Genomic DNA, 21,901 nt, shown 5'->3' on the forward strand with positions numbered 1-21,901 from the left:
CCCCCACCCTCCACCCAAGTTCACCTGGCTAGTAAATGGTGAAGCTAGGATTTGGCTACCCACGGATGCTTTGAAAATCACACGAGATGCTTTGAAAATCACACAATGTCCACCTCACTCCACCTGGGTCCCCTTCATCAGGTGATTGCGATTTCCTGGTTCCTGGTTCAAGGAAAAAAAATCTGTTACTTCCCTTAACCATCCTCATTCCGCAAGCTACAAATTTATATTTGAATTGTCTTCTCCCTCTTTCTCCTACTCAAGGCTCAGCTCTCCATCTGTGCACTGGACCCCAACCTTCTTTCCATCAATCTGTCACTCTGGTCATTTCAAACTCTCCCTCTCTGCTGACTCCTTCTCCTTGCTGTGTCTCTTCCCCCATTCATCTCTGTTTCACAAAAGCAGGGGTGTGCTCTCTCTTCATTTATCCCCTTACCACCCTCCCAATCTTTACCCCAGGCCATTTTGCTTATAACACCTGCCAAGGTCCAGCCCCGGCTGATCCAGGGTATTCGAAGGAGAGACGGCCTAGGCGACTATTTATTTATTTATTCATCAAAGATATAAAGAATAATAGAATGAGGATAGCTCAGTAGGAAAATTCAGTGGAGAAAAGAAGCTGAGTAGCTTGGTTTACGCGGAAAATCAATATAACCCGTGACACCAGGTTAGCTCTGACCATGGAGGCCGCAGGCACCCTCTTGAATAGCAGAAGGTGCCCCACCTTAGACACCTTCTCAAGTGGGTCTTAGAAGCCCAGGCAAATAAATGGTCGCAGAGGATATCCACGCTTCAGATGGAGACTCAGCTGGAAGTTAAGGGGAAGAATGACATGGGGAGACCAAGCTTTGGTGAGCAAGGCCGGTAGCTTTATTTTCAACAGGGGCTTATATACCCTAAGTTACACATAGAGGATAATAGGGGATGCAAAGTCAGCAGTCTTTGATCCTTATCAAAAACCAGGGTTTCTTTCCTGCAAATTTATCGTATACAAATCGTTTAGGTGATTTACATCATCTTCTGGCCAGAAGGCTTATTAACATTTTATGACTCTTGACAAAGACTTATCAACAAAGACTTATTTTCCCTAAAAGTAATTATTTTAAGGTTTGGCACCATCTTCCAAAGATAAAATTGCATTCCTATAGGGTGGATGTGTAATGGGTTTACAACAAAGGAAAGAATTGATTACCTTAAGGGTCTAAAGTTACTAACACCAAGGCCACTACTTATTTTTTCTACATACCAACTATATTAATTAATACACATTCAAGGATACAATTCAGGGGATGTGAAAACTTGGCAGCAAGCATTGGCTCATCGATGAAATCTTTTACTAATTTTATTCTGACAGTTTCTAACTCTCTGAGAGGCTCTAAGCTATTTGAATATCTTAAGCTTCCCGTGCCTCTCGAGGCTGGGAGACTGTAAACAATCGTATGCATAGCTGTAGGAGTCCGGGTAAACTTGTCAGGTGAATTAGAGAGAGCGAGATGGTGGTGGGGGACAGCCCCCAGTAGTCAGAGGTGAGAGCACAAAGCAATAAAGTAGGCAGACTCTGGTTTTTTGGGGGTAGATGCTTGAGAATATCCAGGGGGGCTCCTGAGGCTCGATCCCGCCTTTGCGTATGCTGAGCCTCCTTCCTCATGACCTTTGTCACGAGTGGAATGCCTCACCAGCTCCCGGCAAACACCTAAAACTTCCTTTTCCTTTTTCAGTGCTTCTCATTGTGGTAAGTCACATATTATAAATCATACTATTTTAGCCATATCTGACTGCACGTTTCAGTGGCACTAAGTGCATCCACATTGCTGTTCAACTCTCATCATCATCCATCTCTGAATATTTTATCTTTCTAAACTGAAACTCTTCCTATTAAACACTAACTCCCCATTCCCTCCCCCACCACTCTTACCCCCAGCCCCTGGCATCTGCCAATGTTCTTTCTGAGAATTTGATTATCTAGGTACCTTGTATAAGTAGAATCAAACAGTACTTGTCTGCACCTAATGTATATTGGAATGCATTTTTTAAGGTTAACTTAATATTCCCTGTTAGTTCAGTTGGTAAAGAATCCACCTGCAATGCAGGAGACCCCAGTTCAATTCCAGGTCAGAAAGATCCCCTGGAGAAGTGATAGTCTACCCACTCCAGTATTCTTAGGCTTCCCTTGTGACTCAGCTGGTAAAGAATCTGCCTGCAATGCGGGAGACCTGGGTTTGATCCCTGGGTCAGGAAGATCCCATGGAGAAGGGAAAGGCTAACCACTCCAGTATTCTGGCCTGGAGAATTCCATGGACTGTATAATCCATGGGGTTGCAAAGAGTCGGACATGACTGAGCGATTTGCACTTAAATATATGTCCTACAAACAGATTGCATCTCTTTTTTTTCCCCCTCTACTGTACAATAGGTTCTCATTAATTGTCTGTTTTGTGCATAGTGGTGTGTATATGTCAATTCCAATCTCGTCCAGAATGAAGTAAGTCAGAAAGAGAAAAACAATATTGTATATTAATGCATATATGTGGAATCTAGAAAAATGGTACAGATGAACCTATCTGCAAATCAGAAATAGAGACATTAATATCATTAGTTAGACATTAGTATCATTAATACTTCTTTGATTATAGCAACCATTACTACTGTTAGATATATTTATTATTTCTAATTATTGTACAAAACCTATGGAATTGAAAGTATTACTAGTTCATGCAAAAAGAAACTAATCTCAGATAAGCAACAGCCCAAAGTCAAACAACCTGTTAGAGGCTAAGCTGATATTTGAGTCCCAGATTATTAGAGTCAAACCTTCCATTAGTTTTAGAAACAGACATTTTTGTTTGTTGATTACCTAACCATTTGTCTTTGGCACCCTCTCCACTCCCTTCTCATTCTCTTATTTCTCTAGAGTGTCTAAGACATGTAAACAATGTAACACAGGAAAATTTATATGGACTTTAGACCTACCTGAGTTCAATTCCAGCTCTGCTTGCTACAAATCCACATACACACATACAGTCTTCCATTCGTATTACCGTATTATCAGACACATTCATTTATACAGTCACAACATACATTATTTACTCATACAAATTTTGATGATTTACATGCTAGCACACATTTTCCCTGTTCACACAAAACAGCCCTTTACCATAAGCACACACACACACACACACACACACACACTTATAAATTTGCCTTCATATATATACCCACCCAAACTCACAGTCATTAACCCTTCAAATTCACTGTCACTTATCTAAGTCATAACTTTGCCTATCTCCATTCAGTATACTGGCTCTCCTCTCATTAAATCAGTTTCCTTAAGGAGGTGGATATTCCAAAGTTTATTCAGCCCTTGCCCCTGCTTCCAGTCTGACAGTTCTCTAATCTATGCCAGAAGGAAGAACTCTCTCTGGGAATGCGATTCACAAGATAACCTCCTGCTTCACCAGTTCCCTCTGGAATTGCCCAAATATGAGTCAGAGATGTAAAATATCAACACTGATTGGCACCCTATATCAGCAATCATCAAACTGCAGCCAGTGGGCCAAATCCTGCCCACCACCTTCTTTTATAAATAAAATGTTATTGAAACACAGCCATACCCAGTTATTTACATATTGTCTATGACTGCTTTCATGGAACAAATTGAGTAGTTGCAACAGAGGCAATGTTCAAAACTTAAAATATTTGCTGTTACTCTACAAAAACTTTTTGGTGATCTCCATTTTAAAATAATCTTGTATGATTTATTATTTATGAAGGAAAGGCAATTTTCCCAAGGTCACAGAGGAACTGAGTTAAGATTTCTTGCCTCTCATTCCACTGTTTCCACCATGCCACAAAGCTTCTGCAGGCACATTTTTGTCTGCCCTGACTCTGCTCTCAAGGGATGGAGAATTCCAAAGAGAACCTCTATTGGGTGACCAAATGGTGAAGGCAATCCCTTATTGTTTCCCATGTCTCTCATTAATAAACTCAGCATGTCCCACCTCCTTTATCCCCACCATTCCTGCCCACAGGCAGAAGGACCCAAAGAGGCACCAGGCTACCCTGGTCAGTACCAACCTACATCTCTCCTCACTCCAAACTGTCATCGTAGCCATTTGGAACCACAGACTGGAGCCATGCCCCTGCCTAGATGGCAGGGTATTCCCATAACCAGCAGACTGTGTTCAGTGGCCAGGGGATAAAGCTGGAGGAGAAACTGCAGGGCAAGTTATTTGTTCTCTGAGTATCTTTGGGGACCATGGTCTTATTTATGTTGTCTTTATTTTCCCCCAGGACCTCCTCTATTGCTGGTCTCCTCAGTGACATAACCGGAAAGTCCTTAGCCCTTCTTGTCTGAGTGCTGGAAGCCTCATGTGGAAAGTGTGCCTGATAGGTTATATGAGCTTAGGAAAGGAGTTGTGAGAAAAGATTTGGAATGAGTGTCTGACTCTTTGCAACCTCATGGACTGTAGCCTGCCAGGCTCCTCTGTCCATGAGATTTCCCAGGCAAGAATAATGGAGTGGGTTGCCATTTCCTTCTCCAATCCCAATCAGGGATTGAACCTAAGTCTTCTGTGTCTCCTGCTTGGCAGGCAGATTCTTTACCACTGAGTCACCTGGGAAGCCCTAATGAACCAATACGGATACATTATTATTAATGAAAGTCTGTAGCTTATATCAGGGTACATTCTATGTTGTATAGTTTATGGGTTTTAAAAAATGTATAGTGACATGTGTACACCATTAGAGTGCCGTTCAGAATATTTTCAAAAGCTTAAAAATACTTGCAGGCCTCCTATTTATCCCTCTTCTGTTCCCTCAGAATCTCTCAAAGCCAAGGATTTTTTTTTTTTTTACTATCTCTGTAGTTTTGCCTTTTTCCAGAATTCCATAAGATTTGTATCATACAGTATGTACCTTTACAGATCACCTTATTTTGCTTAGCATAATGCTTTTAAATTTCCCCCACATCTTTTTGTGGCTTCGTATCTCTCCTTTTTCTATTGTTGAATAATATTCCATTGTTTGGATGTACCAGAGTTTGCTTCCAAAATTTGGCAATTATGCACAAAGTTTCTGTAAATATCTGTGTGTAGGCTTTTCTGTAGACATAAGTTGTCAACTAGTTGGGTAAATACTAAGAAGCGTGGTTGCTAGATCATGTGGTAAGAGTATGTTTAGCTTTGTAAGAAATTGAAGAACTGAAGAAGCCATTTCCAAAGTGGCTTTACCATTTTCATTTCTGCCAGCAATGAGTAAGAGTCCTGTTGATCCATATTCTTAACAACATTTACTATTGTCAGGGTATCGGTTTTAGCCATTCTAATAGGTATGTAGTGGTATTTCATTGTTGTTTTAATTTTCATTTCCTTAATGAAGTATGCTGATATTGGGTATTTTTCATATCTTCATGTGACATCTCAATGGATTCTCCTCACCAGAAACAGCTACTGGTTAATTTCTCAGTGTTCCCCCCTGCCATACAATACAGTTACTGCAATTTTTTGCACAAATAATGTTTTGCATGTTCATGGCTTTGAATGCTCAACCTAACATTTCTTATTGGTGTCCAAAGAACAAACAGAGGAATTATTCCTTGATAGGAGAGACAGCTCCTCCAGCAAGATGGAAGAAAAGAATGGTGGGAGCAGATATGTGCATGTATGTGCTGAATATAGAGATGTTTTAAATTTTAGTGTCTTGAATTTCTGTGAGTTTCTTACTGATTAGTTCTGATTTAGCAGGCAAGATTTTCTGTCAAAGTTAAATAGGTAGGTTCTTGAATCAAGGTTGAAGGTTTGAATAGGGTGTGTACATGAATCATTAATTAGGTAGAATGGGAGAATGAGCTGACTTGAGCAGATGTGTAAACTTGCTGGGTTCTGTTGGTAGTCTAGGTTGATAATCATTTAATGGCACCACTCTGCTCCCCTGGTGAGTACCTAAATCTAGTTGTTAATTTGGTTTATAATAATGTGGGGGTGGATCAGAAAGAATGGAGGAAAAGATTTAAAGGATTTGAGAATACTTAGAAGAAATTTAGGGCTTCCCAGGTGGCGCAAGTAGTAAAGAACCTGCTTGCCAATGCAGGAGCCATATGAAACACAAGTCCAATCCCTGAGTCAGGAAGATCCCCTGGAGAAGGGCACAGCAACTCACTCCAGTATTCTTGCCTGGAGAATCCCATAGACAGAGGAGCCTGGCAGTTTACAGTCCATAGGTTCCCAGAATCAAACACGATTGAAACAACTTAGCAGCAGCAGCAGCAAAAGAAATTTATTATTAATATAATGAAGAGCATGGAATCTAAACTTAATTTTAAGCACACAAGGTGGGTTGGTGATTTAGAAAGAAACTTGTAGTGTTATTAGATTAACCATCCTAGCAAGGTTGAACAATAAGCTTCATTAATCCATACTTGCACAAGTACTTGTGACTAGACAGTGGGATGTTTGAATTAATGAATTCGAAAGTGGAGAAAGGAAATGGTTATGAGAGTGCATAACTACAGTGGGGTTAAGGGAAAGGCAACTGAGTTTAGGAGGAAATAGAATCAAGAGCACAGGATGAAGAATTAAGTTTTCCACGTGGACACCAAAGTCCCTATGGTACTAGTGTAATGACTTGCATGCGTTTTTGAAAGAATTGAGAGGAACTTAAGACAGCACTGAAGAGTAGAAGGGAGATAGCATGAGTCTCAAAGCAGCACTAGTCTTTAAGAACATGAATGAGCATTATTTTGGGGAAAAAAAAAAACTGGGAAATATTTAGAAATAAAAATGGCCCCCAAATGGGCTTTAAAATATGAAGAGCTTTAAAAACTTTAAAATATGAAGAGCTTCTACAAGTTCCAAATATATGGCACCAAAGTATCAATGAACAAAAATACTTAACTGGAGGATTTTGTTTTTTATCTCTGTATGATAAATCCTACAAAGGCACCTGTCTTGTTCACTCTTGTATTGCATAGTGCCTGGCATAGAGTATGTTACCAATGAAAAAATTTAACTTTGTCAAAAAAAAGAACAGTAAATAATTATTAAAGTATGGAAATTTTGCATCAATAAAAATTATATGGAAATAGAAAATAGCCATAACAATTTCTTTCTTTTGAACATTGTATATTTAAATATAATCCAGAACATATACAGAAGTTTATACATAACTATACTTATCAAAGAATATTTTCTTATTGAAGTATATTGTGTTAGTTCCAGGTGTACATTATGATTTTCAGATTATTTTCCATTATAAGTTATTACAAGATGCTGAATATTGTTGGGTCTTCCCTGCTGGCACAGATGTAAAGAATCTGCCAGCAATGTATGCGACCTGGACTCAACTCCTGGGTCGGGAAGATCCCCTGGAGAAGAGAATGGCAACCCCCTGCAGTATTCTTGCCTGGGAAATCCCATGAACAGAGGAGCCTGGCAGGCTACAGCCCAAAGGGTCATGAGTCAGACATGACTTAGTGACTAAAACACATTGGTTCATTAAATGTAACAAAGTACCACACTAATGCAGATGGTAATAAGGAAAACTCTCTGATCGAGGGAGGAGGAAAGGGGTAAGAGGTATATAGGAACTCTCTGTTCTTTCCACTCAATTTTTCTGTAAACCTAAACTTACTGTTAAAAAATATATTAATTTTTAGCAATCTTTGAAATTAAAATAGTGGATTGTTTAAGCAGCTTATTAGATAGAGCTAAAGAAATCTGATAAAGCTAGACAGTGTATTGAAGAGCAGAGACATTACTTTGATGACCAAGGTCCATAAAGTCAAAGCAATAGTTTTCCCGGTAGTCAAGTATGGATGTTAAAGTGGGATTGGGAAGAAGCCTGAGTGCCAAAGAATTGATGCTTTTGAACTGCAGTGTTAAAGAAGACTCTAGAGAGTCCCTTGGACTGCAAGGAAATCAAGCCGGTCAATCCTAAAGGAAATCAAGCCTGAATATGCATTGGAAGGACTGATGCTGAAGCTGAAGCTGAAGCTCCAATACTTTGGCCACCTGATGTGAAGAGCCAACTCATTGGAAAAGACTCTGATGCTGGGAAAGATTGAAGGCAGGAGGAGGAGACAGCAGAGGATGAGATGGTTGGATAGCATCACTGGCTCATTGAACATGAATCTGAGCAAATGCTGGGAGATACTGAAGGACAAGGAAGCCTGGTGTGCTGCAATCCATGGGGTTGCAAAGAGTTGGACATGACTTAGTGACTGAACAAGAGCAACAACAACAAAGGGATCATTAGAAATTTAAAAATAGATTAGAAAAAGGCATCCTGCACAGTGGGGGAAGGCCAGGTTAGGAGAAATTGTGAAAGTAGCACTGACATATAAACACTATCGTGTGTAAAATAGATAACCAGCAGGAAGCTGCTACATAACACGGGAAGTTTAGTTTGGTGCTTTGTAATGATCTTGAGGGGTGAAATGAGGGGGAGGAAAGGCACAAGAGGGAGGGGAAATATATATATAAATATGACTGATTCATGTTAATGTATGACAGAGAACACCACAACTCTGTAAAGCAATTATCTTCCAAAGAATAAAATAAAGGGGAAAAAAAAGGAAAAATGTATCCCAATATGACACAAAGAAATAGAGTTACAAAATAATAATGAAGGGTTAAATTTCTTGTAGAAAAGAAATAGAATATAGAGCTTTTAAAAAAAATCTTGTTTCATAAGAAATGTAATTGGACTACAGTGATCAGTTAAAATTCAAAAATTATCAGATATTATGGAAAAAATAAAATTTTATGTGGTTTAAAAGTCATAAGCTTTAAAACCATATAGGCACACAATGCTTGGGAGAAAGAATATAAAATTGTTTACTAAGAAAACACTAACCAATAGAAAACCTAATCAGTTATATTCATATTCAACTAAATAGTATACTTACAATTTCAAAACCGCTAAGATCAGTTGTTCCAGAGCGAAACTTACAAGAATTACAAGAAACTGGCAAATAATAATTACTGTGAGAAAAATAACTCTTTTCCCAATAATTGTTGAATATTTTAAATTAAAAAAAATATTTTAAATATTTAAATTGTTGAAGTTTTGAACAATACAGCTAATAAGCTTCTTCTTCCTCATTCCTTAACTCATATGACATGTTAGAAAGTTTCCAACAGTTTTATTGCATAACAAACATATTATATAATGTTACAGAAAAAAAGTTAACTATACCTGTGCAGAAAGATGTAATCATATAAAAACTGAAAAACATACTAAAATTTAATAATTACGCCTCAGTTTTCTCTTTATTGGTCATTGAAGTTTGTTTTCTTTATTTTGTTTAGTTTTGTTTATTTATTTACATAGAGTCTTGAAAATTAAATATAAATATGTATACCATAAAAAATAGAAGACAAATCTAAGACTAATAGTCAGATCTTAGATTGAAGAAAATAGACCAAGGTTAAAACAATGAAACCCACAAAGGAAAAGAATGATGGATTTGAAAATATTTAATTTCTTTCTTTAAGTAAAACAAAAGATAACCAAAGAAAGAAAATTAAAGAAATTAATATTTAAACAACCTGAAAAATACTTTCAATAAATATTAATACCTTGGGGAAGTTATATATCCTCTCTGAGCTTCAAACTACAAGTCTGTAAAAAGGAAAGAATAGAAACAATAACAAGTCTGAACTGACATGACAAATAAGGTGTAAAATGTTTTGCACAAATTCAATAAATAGTTGTTACTATTAATCCACAGAGAAATACAATATGCAATAACCACAATATAAATTCTTCAAGGTGTCTATTAATAAATTCAAAGTAAAGGAAAATGAAAAAATGATTTTACCATATCACACAGCAAATTTCTAAAAATAGAACTATTTACTAAATGCTAGTAGTGTGTTTGTTGCTCAGTCCTGTCTGACCCTGTGATCCTATGACTGTAGCCCACCAGTTTCCTCTGTCCATGGAATTTTCCAGGCAAGAATACTGGGGTGAGTTGCCATTCCCTTCTCCAGGAGATCTTCCCAACCCAGGAATCAAACCCAGGTCTCCTGCATTGCAGGCAGATTCTTTAACGTCTGAGCAACTAGGGAAGCTAGTAAGAGTGAAATAAATTTTGACATATATTTCTGACAAGAGTAAAAATTAAGAGTAACTTCTCTAGAAGCAATTTTCCAATGTGCCAGATGAGTCTAAAATCTTGATACCCTTCCTTAAGGCTAAAATCATGCAAATCTTGGGACTTCCCTGGTGGTCCAGTGGCTAAGACTCCGCACCCCTAATGCAGGGGGCTGAGTTCGCTCCCTGGTCCAGGAACTAGATGCCACATGTCACAACTAAGATATGAATATGTATGTAGTTGTAGTTGTTACAATTATATATACACACACACACACACACACACACATAAATTCTGGATGATTATACACCAAAATGTACAACAAATTTCTCTGGGTAGTAGAATCATGTGCAAGTTTAATCTTCATCTTATTACTTTTCTATAGAATATTTATTTAAAAGAAAATGTTTTCAAAAGAAGTATAAACAATATGGTCTCATGTTGTAGAGAAAGTAGTACTTCACCTTGAGATGAAGTGGTTGTAATGACCTCACTGGGTAGGTGACACCAAGCTGAGCCTTGAAAGAAATGGTGTGAATTCATTAAAAAGTCAAGAAAAGTAGAGGGCATTCCAGACAAGTGGATCATTCAGGAAAACTGTACCAAGACACCTGAAAACATGGCTGAACATGGAGAAGTTAGAGATATGCAGTTCCTTGAGACAAAATCATAGACTGTGTGAAAGTGACATGGAAATAGTTGCTGGTAAGGAAACCTGCATTTATTCTGTACCATTTTGAGGGTAATGATCTTTGAGAAACAATCCCCAAAAGTCAAAAGTTAGAAGTATAGCACCTCTTCATGCCCATCATACTTTGAGTAAGCATATGAAGAAATGAAGGTTTTACATGAGTGTCCAGAGATGTGTGAGATGTCTTGGGACTTAACAGCCCAAGACAGAAAGCCTACTTTTTTTTAATCTAATTGGGACTTAATATTACATTTGACTATTCCCAAAGTTGAACTGAATATTAATGAGTTAGACATGACTGCCAAAGAACAACCTGTCCACTCCCAAATAATAAGATGTAAGTGTCTCAGTCAATCCACAGGCATGGCTTTCAGACTGATTAGAGAGGTAAGGCTCACAGGATCAATTAAGTTGCTCCAGAGCCCATAACTCCATGAGTCATTTTTCCTACTGACTCAGTACTAGTTCTCTTGTTCACTGCTGCCAAAGTACATCTCATGAAGGATCACAATTTCTGAGAAACCAGTCTCTGTCATCCCCAAAGTCATTTCTGCTTATTAAACAATACATAAACCACTTGGTCTCATATCTGTTTCATCTTGACTCCATAAATGATGGGATTAAGCATAGGTGGAGCAAGCATGCTGATGCTGGCCAGTAGGATGTGGATGTGTAGTGGGATGTCATGTTCAAAGCTCTGAGTGAGGACTGAGAATGTGCCAGGCCCATAAAAAAGGATGATGATGCAGACATGGGAGCCACATGTGTTTAGAGGCTTTGTGACAAGCCTCTTGGGAAGCGATGAGGAAGACAGCACAGAGAATCAGAACATAGGAAACAAAAATGAGGGGAATATCTAGGATCACTGTTGACATCAAGACAAAAAATCCATACTAGATGTTTACTTGGATGGCATCACAGGCATACTTGGCCAAGACGATGTGTTCACAGAATGTATGTGGGAGGATGTTATTTCTGCAAAAGTGCAGCCTCTTCAGAAGAAATACCATGGGGAAAATTGTACAATGTGCTCCCAAGAAAACAGCCACACCAATTTTCCCTATCACAGAGTCGGTGAGTATTGTGGTATATCTCAGTGGGTAACATATTGCAATGTAGCGATCAAATGCCATAATTAGCAAGATGCTTGACTCAGAAATGAAGGAGGAATGCTGAAAGTAGAGTTGGGCAATGCAGCTACTAAGAGAGATTTCCCAACTGTCGCACCAGAAAATGGCCAATGCCTTGGGTTCTGTGGTTGAGGCAAAGACAATGTCAACTGCAGCCAGCATACAGAGGAAAAGATACATAGGTTCATGGAAGCTGCTCTTGATGAGGATGATGAAGATGAACAGACCATTTCCAAGGAGGGCAAAACATAGGAGATGAAGAAGGTGATGGAAATCCACACGTGTAGGTCTTCTCGGCCTGGAATGCCCAGCAGATAGAAGACTATATGGTTAACATCAGTGTGGTTGCAGCCATCCAGTCCTAAGACAGGCTACTGTGGACTTTTCCTGAATTTCTCCTAATAGAGACAAAGAGAAATACAAGTTATATATGTTTTTCTAGGTTTTCTGCTTAATTATATCAAATTCAGTTCAGTTCAATCACTCAGTCATGTCCAACTCTTTGTGACTCCATGATTTACAGCATGCCAGGCCTCCCTGTCGATCACCAGCTCCCAGAGTTCAGCCCAACTCTTGTCCATCGGGTCGGTGATGCCATCCAGCCATCTCATCCTATGTCATCCCCTTCTCCTCCTGCCCCCAATCCCTCCCAGCATCAGGATCTTTCCAATGAGTCAACTCTTCGCATGAGGTGGCCAAAGTACTGGAGTTTCAGCTTTAGCATCAGTCCTTCCAAAGAACACCCAGGACTGATCTCCTTTAGGATGGACTGGTTGGATGTCCTTGCAGTCCAAGGGACTCTGAAGAGTTTTCCCCAACACCACAGTTCAAAAGCATCAATTCTTCGGTGCTCAGCTTTCTTCACAGTCCAACTTTCACATCCATACATGACCACTGAAAAAACCATAGCCTTGACTAGACGGACTTTTGTTGGCAAAGTAATGTCTCTGCTTTTGAATATGCTATCTAGGTTGATCATAACTTTCCTTCCAAGGAGCAAGCATCTTTTAATTTCATGGCTGCAATCATCATCTGCAGTGATCTTGGAGCCCAAAAAAATAAAGTCTGACACTGTTTCCATTGTTTCCTCATCTATTTCCCATGAAGTGATGGGACCACATGCCATGATCTTCGTTTTCTGAATGTTGAGCTTTAAGCCAACTTTTTCACTCTCCTCTTTCACTTTCATCAAGAGGTTTTTTAGTTCCTCTTCACTTTCTGCCCTAAGGGTGGTATCATCTGCATATCTGAGGTTATTGATATTTCTCCCAGCAATCTTGATTCCAGCTTGTGCTTCTTCCAGCCCACCGTTTCTCATGATGTACTCTGCATATAAGTTAAATAAGCAGGGTGACAATATACAGCCTTAATGTACTCCTTTTCCTATTTGGAACCAGTCTGTTGTTCCATGTCCAGTTCTAACTGTTACTTCCTGACATGCATACACATTTCTCAAGAGGCAGGTCAGGTGGTCTTGGATTCCCATCTCTTTCAGAGTTTTCCACAGTTTATTGTGATCCACACAGTCAAAGGCTTTGGCATAGTCAATAAAGCAGAAATAGGTGTTTTTTCTGGAACTCTCTTGGTTTTTCCATGATCCAGTGGATGTTGGCAATTTGATCTCTGGTTCCTCTGCCTTATCTATATCCAGCTTGAACATCTGGAAGTTCACGGTTCACATACTGTTGAAGCCTGGCTTAGAGAATTTTGAGCATTATTTTACTAGCGTGTGAGATGAGTGCAATTGTGCAGTAGTTTGAACATTCTTTGGCATTGCCTTTCTTTGGGATTGGAATGAAAACGGATCTTTTCCAGTCCTGTGGCCAATGCTGAGTTTTCCAAATTTGCTGGCATATTGAGTGCAGCACTTTCACAGCATCATCTTCCAGGATTTGAAATAGCTCAACTGGGATTCCATCACCTCCACTAGCTTTGTTCGTAGTGATGCTTTCTAAGGCCCACTTGACTTCACATTCCAGGATGTCTGGCTCTAGGTGGGTGATCATGCTAAGTCACTTCAGTCATGTCTGACTCTTTGCAACTCTATGAACTCTATCCATCTCCTCTTTCTATGGGATACTCCAGGCAAGAATGCTGGAGTGGATTGCCATGTCTTCCTCCAGGGAGGGGATCTTCCCAACCTAGGGATCGAACCCACATCTCATGTCTCTGGCACTGTTAGGAAGGTTCTTTACCTCTAGCACCACCTGAGAAGCCCAATATCATATAGGAAAATCCAAATGAACTTCTTGGCCAACCCAAGAATATTAGTAACTATAGTTAAAATGATATCTATTAGATTTCTAGAAGTTATTCATCCTACATAACTGTAAAATTGTACCCTTTGTATGTGAATGTTCAGAGATGACACAAGATATCTCAAAGGATGATAATCTCAACAAAAATAGTTGAAGAAATTAAAAGCCAGAACACAGTACTCATCCATCATCTAATAAATCTAGTGATGTGAAGGATACATGAGTTTGGAAACTCACAAGTTCTGGGTAGGATGAAGTTTGCTCAGTCAAACATGACACACATTCTCTGTTGCTTTGACAGCAGAAAATATAAATTCTGAAAACTTCCTGGTGAACTTCCACTGGAAATAGAATTCACTAAGCTATTTTCTAGTATCCAGTTTACCATAGTGTTTCCACCCACCAATTCTATAGCTCGTGTCATCCATCACTACAAAAACTGAAAACTATTTTGTCCTCCAAAGTTATTTCTGCTTTGGGAAAAATATGTGGGCCATCTGCTGTTGGATTTCCTTCATCTTGTTCCCATAAATGATGGGGTTCAGCATAGGTAGAGCCAGAACGCAGACATTAGCCAACAAGATGTGAATATGAGGTGAAATGTGATGACCAAACCTCTGAGTCAGGGTTGTGAAGATGGCAGGTCCATAAAAGAGAATAATGATGCATACATGGGAGCCACACATGATGAGAGCTTTGTGACAAGCATCTTGGGAAGACATGTGGAAGCCAGTATAGAGAATTAGCATGTAAGAAACAAAAATTAGCAGGGTATTTAAAACCACTGTTGACATTAAGACAGAGAATCCATACCAGATATTCACTCAAATGTCACTACAAGCATATTTGGCCAAGCCAATGTGTTCACAATAGGTGTGTGGGATGAAATTATTTTGGCAGAAAGTCAATCTTTTCCAAAGAAATACTATAGGGAAAATCATACAATAACTTCTCAGAAAGATGATAACACCAATTTTCCAAATCAATGCATGTATAAGAATAACCGTGTATATCAATGGGTAGCATATGGCAACATAGCGGTCAAATACCATCACCAGCAAAATCCCTGACTCAGACATGAAAGTGCAATGGATGATGAAGAACTGAGTGATGCAGTGATCCAGGGAGATCTCCCCAACATGGAGCCAGAAGATGGCCAAGGCCTGAGGGATTGTGCACATGGAGAGGACAAGGTCTGTTCCAACCAGCATGCAGAGGAAGAGGTACATGGGTTCAGGGAGGCTGCACTTTGTAACAATGATAAAGATGAGGAGGTTGTTCCCCAACATAGCAAGGACATAGGAAATGAAGAAGGGGATGGAAATCCACATGTGCTGGACCTCAAGGCCAGGGATGCCCAGCAAGTGGAAGACTGTGTGACTGACACCAGCGTGGTTTAAGGTAAGCATATCTGGGGCGACTTTTAGAGACATCACCTCATACTCACAGACAGAGCAGACAGAGATGAAAATCCAGATTTTCCTGGAATATTCTTTGTGAAGTCACAAAGACTTTTGGCATATCTTGCACACTCCATCTTCTGTGAACACATGCAAATAAGAAACATGAAAAGTCAACAACATATGTTCTCTGTTTCAGTGAGTGATAGTCTCATTAAAAGATAGGCATATCTCCAGATAATCAAATAAAACATACTATTGTATATATTTCTCCTACAAACAGAGGATTATGAACATTAAGTGGAAGTCATTATATGTATCTAGAAAGATTGTAAGAAGAGGTTTCTTGAATTTGAACTTGAACTTCACCTTGGTGGTTAGTTTATTATAAGGAGAAGAATGAAAAAAGAGGAATCAATAGAGGAAAAGTGGGTATTCAGATAGAAGTATAGCATATCCATGAACACAGCTTGTTCATATCCAGGCGACTGCATAGAGGATACTGAAGAGAGCAGGATAGGTTGAAGTACTGGAGATTTGGCCTAATTGATGAATGTGAGATTTGAAATCTCTCATACACACTTATGAATTGATTCAAGAGATATTTTAAGGGGTAACATGACAGGGCCTGTGTGTCTGAGGTGAGGCACTCCTCTGGTTTATACTTTAGGGACCTAAGTTAACATGTGACTGAAATTGGAAAATAGGGCATTGACATTTGGAAGATTTTTTCAGCAGGTGGAAATATTGTCATCTGGTTCTTAGTGTTCATTCATTTATTCATTAATCTGGTCAGTAAGGAAGCAGAAACAAATTTTCAGGCACCACACTACAAATTGGAGCTATAGAAAAATAGTAATTTGCCTGAGTCCTATTGGCCTTTTGTTTGAGAGAAAACCAATCTACAAGCAGGTCCGTTGAAGAATTGGAGACAAACGTTAATTCCCCCTAACAAGTTCAGTTCAGTTCAGTCGCTCAGTTGTGTCTGACTCTTTGCAACCCCATGAATCGCAGCACGCCAAGCCTCCCTGTCCATCACCAACTCCTGGAGTTCACTCAGACTCACATTCATCGAGTCAGTGATGCCATCCAGCCATCTCATCCTCTGTCGTCCCCTTCTCCTCCTGCCCCCAATCCCTCCCAGCATCAGAGTCTTTTCCAAAGAGTCAACTCTTCGCATGAGGTGGCCAAAGTACTGGAGGTACTAACAAAGGGGTATTTTAAACTTTCTAGCTCCGTAGCTAAGTTGTATCTTATGCTTATCAAAAATACGTCTTTACTCCTGATGTTTCTTTCTGAGGAGGACAATCTACTCCAATTTGCATCCTCCACATGCTGGGAGAAAGTGTTCTGCCATCAGATTCAGTCAGCTGGCTGAGTCAAGGTACTCTCTCCTCAAGGGCACACAGCTGCTCTGGAGAAGATTCTCTGCAGCCAGAGCCGCTGACATCCCACAGGAAAACAGGTGGGATGACAGCAGAGGGATGTGAGGGCAGGTGTGTGACTCAGAGGTGATTAGGAAAGGAAACCAGAAAAATAGCAGGAAGGAAGAGGATGACACAAATCAACAAAGGCAGGACTGGGCTGGAGGGCAAATTATGAAAGCTCCAAGTAATTGGGGAAAGCGAGGAGCAAAGAAAATTTTATAAACTGGGGCCAGACAGCAATGCCAAGAAGCTCAGTGCTCAATTTCCCTGTGACATTGGTCCTCCAACCAAGTTAGAGTACCTTGGTCTGACACAAGTCCAGGAGGCTCCTGCCCTGTAGCTCTCTTGTCACACCTGCCTGAGAGGTTCCTGGTCCAATTCCTATGTCCTGTTTTAGGAGTCTAGGACAGATCTCTGTCATTGTCAGGGCTTTTAACATATTTTTAAAAAGGTCTTTTTTCTAAGTCAATATCTCTTCTGTTTTCTGATGTCTGGTTGAATTATTAGGACCCTTGTCATATATTGGATCACTTTACATTCTTTATAAACCTTCATTAACCTCAGCTGCCTATAGACTCTCCACTTCCCTTCCCAAACCTTACCCTCCACATGGGCTGTAACCAACTAGTTTGATGCCTCCGATTTTTGCCAGGCATTCTGCACATATGTTAATAGCCTCCAAGAGGCTTGTCCCCTCTGGCCTGTCTAGGACATAAGACCAGCCCAGTCTTTATCTTGGTCCTGGAACCACCCCACCCTTGGGCATTTAATTGACTCACCACCCTTTCCTGAGTCTTCAGGAACAGACATAAGACTGGTGATGAAAGTCAGTTTGTTGGGATCTGGACACTTGGCCGTTTATTTGCTGACAGGAGAGCCTTTGGGGGAAGCACTTACATCAGAGCCCCAGGGACAGCTGTCTCCACCAGCCGTGCCTCCTACCAAATGGCCGAGATCCAGTCCTCAAGTTCATCCATGCACCATGCCTCCCCTCAGCCTTTCCCCCCTGTTTCCTCTCCTGCTCTCCCCACATGCTCAGATCTTCACTTCACACTGAGTGTTCATTTTTAGGATGTTTTACAACAAAAGTCTCTCCAAGTAAAACCAGCTTTTCCACAGTCCTGTTTTAATACCTACACTGCCATTAAATATTGAGTTAATGAATATTAAGAAGAGGTGAGGGAGAGGGTGGGATGATTTGGGAGAATGGCATTGAAATATGCATAATATCATATATGAAACGAGTCGCCAGTCCAGGTTCGATGCACGGTACTGGATGCTTGGGGCTGGTACACTGGGACGACCCAGAGGGATGGTATGGGGAGGGAGGAGGGAGGAGGGTTCAGGATGGGGAACACATGTATACCTGTGGCAGATTCATTTTGATATATGGCAAAACCAATACAATATTGCAAAGTTAAATAAAATTAAATTAAAAAACAAAGAAGAGGTGGCAAGAATACACAGAAGAACTGTACAAAAAAGATCTTCACCACCCAGATAATCATGATGGTGTGATCACTCACCTAGAGCCAGACATCCTGGAATGTGAAGTCAAGTGGGCCTTAGAAAGCATCACTACGAACAAAGCTAGTGGAGGTGATGGAATTTCAGTTGAGCTATTTCAAATCCTGAAAGATGATGCTGTGAAAGTGCTGCACTAAATATACCAGCAAATTTGGAAAACTCAGCAGTGGCCACAGGACTGGAAAAGGTCAGTTTTCATTCCAATCCCTAAGAAGGCAATGCCAAAGAATGCTCAAACTACCGCACAATTGCACTCATCTCACACGCTAGTAAAGTAATGCTCAAAATTCCCCAAGCCAGGCTTCAGCAATACATGAACCATGAACTTCCAGATGTTCAAGCTGGTTTTAGAAAAGGCAGAGGAACCAGAGATCAAATTGCCAACATCTGCTGGATCATGGAAAAAGCAAGAGAGTTCCAGAAAAACATTTATTTCTGCTTTATTGACTATGCCAAAGTCTTTGACTGTATGGATCACAATCAACTGTGGAAAATTCTGAAAGAGATGGGAATACCAGACCACCTGACCTGCCTCTTGAGAAACCTATATGCAGGTCAGGAAGCAACAGTTAGAATTGGACATGGAACAACAGACTGGTTCCAAATAGGAAAAGAAAGGAGTATGTCAAGGCTGTATATTATCACCCTTCTTATTTAACTTATATGCAGAGTACATCATGAAAAATGCTGGACTGGAAGAAACACAAGCTGGAATCAAAAATCCCAGGAGAAATATCAATAACCTCAGATATGCAGATGACACCATCCTTATGGCAGAAAGTGAAGAGGAACTAAAAAGCCTCTTGATGAAAGTGAAAGAGAAGAGTGAAAAAGTTGGCTTAAAGCTCAACATTCAGAAAACGAAGATCATGGCATCCGGTCCCATCACTTCATGGGAAATAGATGGGGAAGCAGTGGAAACAGTGTCAGACTTTATTTTGGGGGGCTCCAAAATCACTGCAGATGATGACTGCAGCCATGAGATTAAAAGACGCTTACTCCTTGGAAGGAAAGTTATGACCAACCTAAACAGCATATTCAAAAGCAGAGACATTACTTTGCCAACAAAGGTCCGTCTAGTCAAGGCTATGGTTTTTCCTGTGGTCATGTATGGATGTGAGAGTTGTACTGTGAAGAAGGCTGAGTGCCGAAGAATTGATGCTTTTAAACTGTGGTGTTGGAGAAGACTGTTGAGAGTCCCTTGGACTGCAAGGAGATCCAACCAGTCCATTCTGAAGGAGATCAGCCCTGGGATTTCTTTGGAAGGAATGATGCTAAAGCTGAAACTCCAGTACTTTGGCCACCTCATTCGAAGAGTTGACTCATTGGAAAAGCCTCTGATGCTGGGAGGGATTGGGGGCAGGAGGAGAAGGGGATGACAGACGATGAGACAGCTGGATGGCATCACTGACTCGATGGATGTGAGTCTGAGTGAACTCCGGGAGTTAGTGATGGATAGGGAGGCCTGGCGTGCTGCGATTCATGGGGTAGCAAAGAGTCAGACACGACTCAGCAACTGAACTGAACTGATGCCAATCCCATACTGTTCTGATCGATACAGCTTGGTAATAGTGTTTAAAATAACTACAGAACTATAGGTAGTTGTAAAAAACGATGTAAAAAGTAGCCCCTCATACAATTCACCTAATTTTACCCAAGAGTAACATCTTGTATAACTATAGTAGAATATCTAAACAAAAAAATTGACATTAATAAAATCCACATATTTTATTTAGATGTTAAACATTTTACATGCACCTATTTCAAGGGAGTGGTTCTGGGCAATTGTATCACATATATAGGTTTGTATAAGCATCAGCACAATCAACAGAGTGTTCCTGCTGGGCTGTACTCCACAGGCTTTTGAAACCTGCGCTTGCCCAGCTTTAAGATGGAAGAAAAGAGGACTTCTCTGATAGCTCAGTTGGTAAGGAATCCACCTGCAATGTGGGAGACCTGGGTTCGATCCCTGAGTCAGGAAGATCCCCTGGAGAAGAGAAAGGCTATCCACTCCAGTATTCTGGCCTGGAGAATTCCATGGACTCTATAGTACATGGGGTCGCAAAGAGTCGGACACAACTGAGTGATTTTCACAAAATAAATAAATAAATAAAAGATGGAAGAGTCCAGAGTCAGCAACAGAGACATCAATGGTATAATGGATGGGAGACAGAAATGTCTGAAGCAAGTTCCTTGCGTGACACCCCACGGTAAGCGGGGGTGACAGGAAGAATGTGGTGGCAAACTTTGCTCCCTGGAGAAGGGGAGATTACTAGTTAGAGGGGAATTGACATCAGGTGGGCTCATTAGTTACCAGGAAACCAGGAAAGGGGAATGTCCCCTCACTGTCCCTTTGATAAGAACAACAACTATCTGGGGCCTGGGGAAAGTACGTAGGAAGGTCAGTTGTATGAGTAGGGTGTAGGTAAAGAGGCACTGGTTGGGCAGGGGATGTACAGAGAATAGAGGAGGCTGACATGGCATCTTGCTGGAGACCCAGAAATTAGACTCATTTCCCAGTGAGGCCAGTGTTGTGGCTCAGTCCTCGAAAAAATTTCCGTTTACGAGGACTGGGGAGGAAATGTAAGGCATCTAACAGTCACAATACAGGAGACATCATGACAAGCAAAATATGAGCAGTAATCACATCTGAGATAATACTACACCCACCGTGGTTTTTTGTCCTGGTCTGCAATAATAGTCAGAAAATTCAAGTTTTCAGTAAAACCGGAACATTTGCAAAATCATATATATATAAGAGCCACCTCTGAACCACAGCTACTCCACTTTGAATTTCAAATGCGTTCCCTTCCTCAATGACCAAAGCAGCTGTACAATGCATGTCTGAAAGGCCACAAAACAGGATGCTCTGGTCAGCAAAATTTAAGTTAAGCTATGCAGAAGCCAGAATGACTTTCCCAGACCTCAGTAGAGCAGAGGTTTCCACCATTTCCCCTTTTGACTAAAAACCTTCCAATAGAAAACACTTCTGATCAGAATATTAATTCAGAGACGCTGGGGTGCTGACTGCTACACCAGGTTCAGATCATGTTCATCGGTGCTAAACCTCCTTTATATTCACCCAGTCATTCATGTTGGGAGAAAACTAATCAGAATGCATGAGGCTGAGACATATGTTAATGAGGAAACACTTTAGAGGCCATACATTTGTTTTAACTTTTTATTTTGTGTTGAGGTATAGCCAATTAATAATGCTGTGATAGTTTCAAGTACAGTGAAGGGACTCAGTCATACATATACATGTATCCATTCTCCCCCAAACTCCCCTCCCATCCAGGCTGCCACATAACATTGAACAGAGTTCCATGTGTTATACAGTAGGTCCTTGTTAGTTATCCACTGTAAATATAGAAGT

The 21,901-nt window shown here is 40.3% G+C and overlaps 2 pseudogenes; both read right to left on the reverse strand.

The window, feature by feature from the left end:
• Positions 1 to 11,327: 11,327 nt before the first annotated feature.
• On the reverse strand, positions 11,328 to 14,599 carry LOC133261029 (olfactory receptor 52B4-like; annotated as a pseudogene).
• A 36-nt stretch (positions 14,600 to 14,635) lies between these two features.
• LOC133261030 (olfactory receptor 52B4-like) lies at positions 14,636 to 15,693 on the reverse strand (annotated as a pseudogene).
• Positions 15,694 to 21,901: the final 6,208 nt, after the last annotated feature.

The sequence above is a fragment of the Bos javanicus genome, chromosome 15 (assembly GCF_032452875.1).
Source record: "Bos javanicus breed banteng chromosome 15, ARS-OSU_banteng_1.0, whole genome shotgun sequence".
Lineage (NCBI taxonomy): Eukaryota > Metazoa > Chordata > Mammalia > Artiodactyla > Bovidae > Bos > Bos javanicus.